General features: G+C 37.1%; 1 protein-coding gene across 3 annotated transcripts in view; it reads right to left on the minus strand.

Moving 5' to 3' along the window:
• The window catches only part of AUH (AU RNA binding methylglutaconyl-CoA hydratase), a 109,947-nt gene that overhangs the window by 25,092 nt on the left and 75,359 nt on the right, over positions 1-9,496 (minus strand). The gene's annotated exons all lie outside the window — the stretch shown is intronic.

Genomic DNA, 9,496 nt, shown 5'->3' on the forward strand with positions numbered 1-9,496 from the left:
AATTAAACTGCTGAGTTTTATTTGTACTGATCACAGATTTATGATAGATTATTCCATATTTACTAAGTGCTTAAACAGCACTTACAATCCCTAATATTTTTCTCAATATATATTGGAATAAAATATGTTCAAAAAAGTTAGCAGAGGCCTCTTCCCCTTTAGGATAAGAAACCACAAAATGGAAAATTCTGGAGAATAGCGTGAGACAGAACTCCATGAATGACATAAACTTGTGGCAGAATGAAAGCAAGAATTTCCCAAGTAATCTCATGTCTTCCTCTGAATATTTGAAGCATCCAGAGAGGCCAAGTATGCTCAACCTGCTCTTGTATTTCCTTCCTTACATAGCGGTCCTCTCTCATTCTGTTAACCATAGTACCATTTCTTGCAATAGCCTGCCTTCTTCTTTATAGGGGGAGAATGGAACCACAGCATTTTCTCTTCATAAGTTGCTACCACCAGAACCTGAGTGTCACAACCTATTCTGCAAAACACTTCAATTAAATATAGTATTTTCATTATGTCAGCGAAGCCCTTTCAGACACAGAAAGTTACAGTGAATAGTTCTTATTTACAGAATTCATTAACAGTGAAACAGAAGATCACTTCACTTACAGGAATATATTTTGAAACAACAGTGCAATATAAACATTAGAAAATCTATTTCATTTTTTAGCTTTTTGGGGTTGTATTTCCCAAGTTAGGCAACCACTGCTGCCACAAATATGTAATACATAGACACAGTATGCATGGATGCATATTTAAGTAGCCTTAACATAGCACTAACAACTATGTTTGCATAGAGCTCTTTCTTGGTTTCTGGAGTTCTTTGTGCCAAGAGGAAATTATCATTTTTGTTGTTATTCATACAAAAACAATGGCTTATGTTTGAAGTGAACGTTACACAGGGAAATGTAGCACTGAGTTTGTAGAAAGGCCATTAACCCTTGAATCCACAAAGTACATGAGTGTATGACATGAGATGTATAGATCCACATCTCAATGAAACTGGTTGATACTGTATATTTAAAACAATGCTTACTTTTGCAAGTTGCTGAATTGAAACTTTACATTGCAACAGTAAAGAAAAACTTTTCATCATGCCTGCTGCTTGACAGCACCACTGGTCTTCTTCAAACACTACTGACAGGCTGGTTCAAAATGAGAACTTTGTCGATCACAAACAATAACCAAGTCCTCAAATGGATTATAAGAGCATTCCAACTGGAATACTGAAAATGTCAACAAATACAGACTGTAATAGGCAAACTTTCTTCCTGAGCAGAGTACTCCTTTAGAGAGTTTCCTTAACATCCTTTAATGTAGAAATGTTCTCTTTTTAACATACGTGTATTTGTATCCATCTGAGCGTTTCACTTTCATTTCTGAAGCTGAGATGTAATGCTATGCTCCAAAACTTTGTAGTGTGATTCAAGACAAAAATAACACATACTAACGTCATATTTAAAAATACCAAGCCACTAGTACAATCTTGCCATATACTTATGTTAAAAACATGTATCTATTGGTTAAGATGACCTTTCATGCTTAAATTCTGTATGTGTCATTGAATTTATCAGCACTGGGGACTTTCCAGTTATTTTATTATTAAAATGAATGGAAATGGAAACTTAAAAGGGCAGGCTCGACATAACTTTGGGCAGTGACACATGTTAGCAGTAGATAATAAAAATCTTTCAGACCAATTTATGTAAAAAAAAGCTTTTTCCTACTCAATACAATCTGTAGTAATACAGTTGGATGATAAAATGTCATCCATCTGCATGCTTCTAAACCCTCCAATATCCTCCTATATGTCAAACACCTTCTTTTCAAACTTTTCACTTCTGTTGACACTTCATTAGAGAACATTTTGAAAATTCTTATGTGTTGAAATACACGCATTTTGAAACACATATAGTCTCTGGAACAATGTATTTGCAATTCTCTCATTTTGGAAATCAAGTTTATCTTGCATTTTCTAAGTCTAGTTTAATATACCTGACTAACACAAAGACCCACGCTGACAATTCAGTGAGCACTCCAGATGACCAAAGAATATAAGCTGGCCTTTTACACAGTCTGAAGAACTGTGTAGTACACTGTCCAAACAGGAGGATTTAGTGTGAAATACATGCAAAAGGGGAAAAGTATGTAAGTTATCTCAAAAAAAGCCGCAGTTATTTTTCCTGTTCTTCTGACTGCAAGCTATATTCATGTTGGGAAAAGATGAGTGACCTTACAGAATGTTTCCAACATTGGTTTGTAAGAGTACATATAACTTGAATAACCTAATTCACACAACAGGCTAAAACAAAATTTTGCCAAAGATTGTCAATCCTTCACAAGAAATCAGGTTTGTTAACACTTGTCATTGTGTATATGAAATCAAACGGACAGAATATGTTAGAACTGGTGTAAGTATCTGCTGCTTTCCAGCACATCACTACAGACAGCAAATCACATAATAAAGCCCTAAGATAACAGGCAACAGGACAAACATTTTGTAAGAAAATAACTGTAAATACTTTGTTTTCCAAAGTTAAGATAAACCATGCACAGCAGGTTTTTTCACTGTCTATCATATTATCAGAATGAAGTCTGCATAGGTTTTGTAAGTTTTCCAAAGAGCCTTCCCTGTCTCCTTTCAAGTTGCATCTTGATGACAGGGACAAGCAACTTTTTAGGCCTCCAAAAGACCTCCAAAATCCAAAGCCTTGCAAAAGTCTTGGAATATGATTTTTAGGCTTGTCATAGCTGAGGCGCACAATCCATCTAGGTGCCCTACTCCAGAGCTAAGAAACCTTACAGGCTCTGCTACAAATTTTAAAAACATATCATAGATAACTTAAGTCAGGACTCTCAAGCTCCCTGCTGAAAAACTAAGAGCCTGTTTTGGGCTGGTATGTGGGTCAGGAGTTTTGAGGTTCCCTAACTCAGAATTGTGCTGAGAAGTCCAAAAGCTTGATGCATCAGATTCAGTACTGGCTTCCAGTTCTCTGATAAAATTACTGCAATTTTCCCATTCCACACATAATTCTTCAAATCCCAATTTTAATCCTGAAACACCATGGCTCTCCACATAATCACACAACTTTGAAATTCTTTCAGTGAAGAAATAATCTTTAGACTAGTGCTACTAAGGAAATCAAGTTTTCTACTAACTGTTTTTTATGCACTTTTGATAAAGCTATCATTATACATAATTAGGGATTTTTAATTAAAATGTGTCAAATCCATTTAAGAACTTCCAATAATTTCCATTATTTAAACTAACTGTGATGACTTCTTTTAAATACCGCTAGTACCAAATTCATCAGGATACTGCACAAACATCTAAGACCCATACTACCTACATGTATATACATCTGCTACATAAATAAAGGTACTATCCACAGAGAATCAACAACTGAGAGAATGTTTTAGAAAGCTGTACACTATTTGCATCCTTCAATTGTCCAGTGTTTTTCTTGTGGTCATAACAATGCTTGCTGAAGTACAGTTTGTCCTCTGAACACAACTTCTAAAGTTCTTCTTATAATTCACAGACTAAATTTAAACTGGATCAAAAATGGATAGGTTTTCAGGAATGTCAGGACTGTGAATTCTGAACACCAACAGGAATTTCACAGAGGCAGATGCCAGTGCTTTATTATTCATTTACCCCCTAATTCAGAAGTTACTGACAGAGTAACTGAACAGCAGAAGTCTGTCTACTAGTCTCTTTGTTATTCCATCTCTAAAGTTAACTTGCCAAAAAGAAATAGTTGCAATTGTTCAAAAATATCTAGTAAAAGAGGCTTTTGACTGGAACATGAATAATTGCATTTTAGGTTCAACCAGAAGCCACAGAATGACAACAGCATACTGGGGTTTTTCTTTTTTTCTTGTTACATGTCAAATGTAATTTGCTATAATAATTACACCGTCACTATGTTTTGTTGCTTTACCTCCTAAAGATCATCAAAAATAGCTTCAAGTAATTAGTCTAACACACATATGCAAACTAGAATACGGAAATAGCATATATTTTAAATGCCTCAAAACATAATGCAGTTGCTCTTAATAAGAAACAATAATAAAAAAAATAAACTGTATTTGTTGATTTAGGCTGATTATAAGAGTAAGGATTGTAATTAAAACATGAATTACCTGAACTTGAGCTACAAGATGTAAGTTGTTTCACTTATTACTACAGACATCTCAACACGTAGCACCATCCAACAATGAGTTACTAAAACCGTCATGCTCTGAACCACAACTGAATCATCATGCACGTCTTAAGTTCCATCCCTGAAGATCAAAGCTAAAATTTCACTTTGTTCAACATGAAATCATCAGAGTCTAAAACTCATTTTACTTCATCACCTAAAGCCTGAAACTGTCACTGAACATCCTATGTGTTTGTAAACTATTATATAAAATTGTTTGAAAGCTAGTATCTGTGCCTTCTAAATCGTCTTACACCAAGAGAGCAATTTGTCTCCTTAGACAAGTGATCATCTCACAAGACAATGTTAGGGAAAGAACTCTTTTTAGGAAGTATATGATTAAATGGCTTTGGATGCAGTTAAACTCCTCATTTAAAAAACCACTACAGCTGCCTAATTTAAGACGCTGGGGAGAGAAAAAAAAAAAAAAAAAAAAAAAAAAAAAAGCAGCACTCTATTTTAATACACCATTCAAGATGAAAAATACAAAATTATTGTACATGATAAGTGCTGCAAACACAGTAACACTATGGGAGAATTTTGATCAGCCCATTAAACTGGTTAGTGAGGCCTGAACTGTGTTAAACACATATCTATTACATCTACAGACTGCTGTAATTAAGCTTGCTGGATTTTATTACCATAAAATAATTCTTAATGAACAATGCAACATTTTTTAAATTTATTTCAATGAAATAAAATTAGATATATATTTGCTAGTAAAGCCCCTATAAGAAGGACATTAATAGCAACTTTCATAATTCTCTGAACTGCTGTTAAAAATAAATTTACATATCACAGAATGACTGATTAAAAAAAAGTTATAAGCTTTAAGACAGGTATAAAGTGGTGCCTCTAGGCCAGGTATTCAGTGCTGCCTATTTTTAATATGATGTCTCAAATCCAAAAAAAAAGAAAGAAAAGGAAATCTGCTTAAATACACACTTGAAACACTTGAATGCCACACAGTATTTGAACAATTAGACTAACATCAACAATTGGCTTTGTGCTTTTTATGAACAGGCTAGACAGAAATAATCACTCAAATAAAGAAAAGATTAATCTCATTTTACTTCACACTCTTCCATATAAACTGATGATTATTAATATAGGGTTTTGAACTGCATTCTAGCTGTAGACTTTCACAACATAATAGGTAAAACACATTTCTAGTTTCACATTTCCACGTGAGATAGCATGAACTGAAATTATGGAACACACAACTTACTCAGCTACTTACACACACACAAACTTCAGATTACTGAATTATTTGCTTAAAACCAGGTAATTCTCCAGCTGAAAGCAGACTAAATTTTGGCAGCAGTCGTTTGAGAAAAAAATGTGCATGCAGAAAGCTCAACAATAAACTTGTTCTGCAAGCATGAGTGCAGTAAATGCAACACCTCGAAGGAAAATGAGAAAAGAGAATGTCACACAGTGTATGTAAGGTGGAACGGGGGACAGGTACTCAAGAGGAATATGTAAACATCACCCATGAGCACAAATGGAATATGAGCTGGAGTTGGCAGGGAACAAAAAGACCTTATGTAAGTACACTAGCAGCAAAAACTGACCAAGGTAAGAGTAGGTCTGTAGTGAATGAGGCATAAGACCAAGAAACAAAAGAAATGGAGTAGGTATGAGAAAGGACATTGAAAAGCTGAAACTATGCAATGCTTTCTTTGCCTTGCTTTTATTGACAAGCTTTCTTCTCAAGCTTACCAGGGTTCCTGAGCCTCATGGTAGTGCCTGGAGGACTAAAGTACTATTCACAGTAAAGGGTGGTTTAAGCAAAAAACATCTGAGCAAACTGCACATAAACAAGTCTGAAGGGAGAAGAGGGGATGCACTGGAGGATGCTGAGGCTAATGTCACAGTGACATAGGGTCACTTTGGTCTCTTCTTTGCATGGACACAACCATCAAAATACCCAACTGCAAGACAACCAAACTGCAAATATCATATCCATCTTCAAGGAGGAGGACCCAGTGAACTTCAGGACAGCCAGCCTAACCTATGTCTATGGAAAGATTACATCACCCATTTTCCTGGAAGTTATCTCTAAAAACGTGAGAGGCAATGCCTGAGCAACCTGACTGCCCTCTTATGTTGCAATGTTTGATTCAGTATATGTGAGGAAGGAAGAATATTTACCTCAAATGTAACAAGCTTTTGAAGCAGCCTACCAGCAGATTTTGCAGCCAAATTAGAGGTATGGATTGGATGAGTGGACTAACAGATAGGTGGAAACATGACAGTCTCAGGAAAAGCTCAAAACGATACAGCAGTGTGTGCAGTTAGAGCCCAGAAAGCCAATCATATCCTGCACCTCATCAAAGGAAGCATGACCAGCAGGCCCAGGGAGGTGATTCTACCTCTCTCCTCCACTCTCGTGAAACACTCCCTGAAGTGCTGAGTTTAGCTCTGGGGACCCCAGCACAAGAAGGACATGGATGTATTAGAATGAGTCCAGAGGAGGGCCATGAAGATGATGAAAGGGCTGGAGCAGCTCTCCTATGAACACAGGCTGAGGGAGTTAGGGTTGTTCAGCCTGGAGAAGAGAAGGCTCTGGGCAAACCTTATGGTGGCCTTCCAGGTCCTCCTTCCAAAAGGAGGCCTACAAAAAAGCTGGGGAGGGACTCTTAATCAGGAAGTGTACTGACAGGACAATTGGTAATGGCTTTAAAGAGGGGAGGTTTAAATCAGATATAAGAGAGAAATTCTTTACGCAGAAGGTGGTGAGGCACTGGCACAGGTTGCCCAGAGAAGCTGTGGATGCCCCATCCCTGGAAGTGTTCAAGGACAGGCTGGATGGGACTTCACACAACCTGATCTAGTGGGAAGTGTCCCCGCCCATGGCAGGCAGCTGGAAGTTGATCTTTAAGCTCCTTTCCAACCCAAATCGCTCTATGATTCTGTGACTACTCAAAGCACATCGACAGCATTTCAAAGTCCCAGTCCCATTGCAGGTCTTTATTTGTGGTGTTATTTGAGGGCGTGGAATGTCAATACTGCAGTCCAAAGCAGTAAATTAAATTCTAAAAATAGAAAGAATCAAAATCTTCACAATGAGGGTGGTCACACCCTGGAACAGGTTGATCAGAAAAGTGAGGAATAACCAAGCTTGGAGATACATAACATTTGATAGGAAAAAAGCACGAGCAACCTTACTAGCTTCAAAACTGGTCCTATTTTAACAGGATAGGAGCATGTGACCTTCAAAGCACCCTTCCAACCTAAGTTTCTCTATCATTAAAAAACACAAATGGGAAGTTCATCTCATATGATAACAGCTCTAGTCAATCGGGTCCAACTGTGCCAGTAGAGGAGGTTATAGCTTCTCTTTAAATACCAGTGATACTGCTTCTAAAATTGACCCCTAGAATCAGAATTAGATTTCCTGAGACTGCTTTCATCAAAATCAGCCTGAATGGCTTGAATTGTAGAGTCTTTGTTAGTGCCTTCGTTTCAACTGTAATAAAGAAAAGTTTGCACAAGCTGTTCTGCAAGCAGATCTACATGAGTGATGACTTCTGGCAAGAGGGCAATATATGCAGCTGAGGGTAGGATAATAAGCAATAATCTCTTTTCTCAGCACAGCTGCTTGTAATATGCTGACACCCTTCCATGTAACTATTTAAATTGTTTAACCAACCACATCAGGAAAAAGTGCATCACGGCTAGGTCATCAGAACTTGCATTCAAAGAAGCAACTGTTCTTTGTCAGGTAACACAGAGACTCAAATTAGCTAGTGTGAGTGAGGTAAGGAGCAAGGACTGAGGGAGCAGAGTATCAACAGAATACATGAGTTTTGTCAGCACTTACTGGTCTTGCACTGACTGGTCCCTTACTGCTCAGACAATCCACAGTTGTGAACGCCAGCAATGATGTAATGGTTAGTTCAAAAAAGAAAAGGTACTTAGATCACATGAACATCACTCAGCTATCAGGTCGCTGCTGCATTAGAACCTACAGATCCTGCTGTGCAAAATCAACTCAGTTGTACAAGTACTGAACAAAGCAGAGGCTTACAAGGAGGAAAGACCAGAAAAATTAATAGAAAGAAAATTCCTGGAGAGTTATTAAAAATACATAAACTATATCCAGCTCAGAAAATCCCTAATCAGAAAACTGAGACTAGGAAAGCAATGAAGTGAGATATCATTTATATATATATCCACCCTGTCCTAGGAACCTACTTCTGTCTTCCACAGGAGAAAGGACACTGGGCTAGACAGACCTTTGGGGCAGACCATACAAGCTCCTTGGTTCTAAAGCCTCACTTGCTCAGTTAAGTCCCACTTGTAAACTAGAGAACCATATCTGGAAAATTGTAACATCTATTCACTTTTGTGCTTGAAAGTTTAACTTACAGACTTCATCCAATGCTTAAAGTTTTTTGAGGCTGTCCAATCAATTGCTGTTTGTTGTTGTTTTGTTTTGTTGTTTGTTTTTTAGACTGTGTGAGTACCAGGAAATTAACTAATTAACAAACTCACAAAAGTTTAGCCTTCTTCACTTCAGTAATAACATTTTTTTTTATGGGGTGTAAAATTTTCTTATTGCTTCAGTACGGGAGAAGCAAGACCACCCTATAAAATTGTGAACCTAAGACTGGGTCAGGAACAACAGCTCTAGTAACATCTGTATCTGTGACTCAGGGGAAGTACACAGGGAAAAAGAGTGAGAATCAAGGAAGCCACGAAATGATTTGTACAACTCTGATAGCTCAAAACTTTCTTTTATTCTATTGCATTTCCACACTCAATTGCACCATCAATCAGCTGTTCTTCAAATCAAATTACATTCATTGTAAATATCATAAGCAAAATTCAGGAGTACTGAAGAAAAGTTATTTTTTCTCTGTCTAGAATATGCTGGGAATGCCTGTGGCAGTCTAGTCCTGCTGAAAGGTACAAGGGGTTTAGATTATGGTGTACATGGTCAGCCTTCAAACCTTTGCTCATCAGAGTATGGAGATGAAATTTCAGCTGATTTCATTCTCCAAATCACAAAGAAAGTATGTCTACCTCATCCTTCTCATCTTGCCATTCCTCTCTGCATCTTTTGTTGACTCCAATCAACTTCTATTGAGTAAAATATCAGTGTAATGCTTTTCAGTTGTTAGTTTCATTATATCCATTAAGTCTGATTCAGTACTGAGTGGCTGAACCTGGTCTTTGAATGACAGCAGAAATGTCAATATCCACAATTCACTTCTCAAGCTCTGAAATAAGCACCTTTTTGCCTTCTTCTAGAGAAGAACAATTATTCTCTTCAAATT

The sequence above is a fragment of the Anas acuta genome, chromosome Z (genome assembly GCF_963932015.1).
Source record: "Anas acuta chromosome Z, bAnaAcu1.1, whole genome shotgun sequence".
Lineage (NCBI taxonomy): Eukaryota > Metazoa > Chordata > Aves > Anseriformes > Anatidae > Anas > Anas acuta.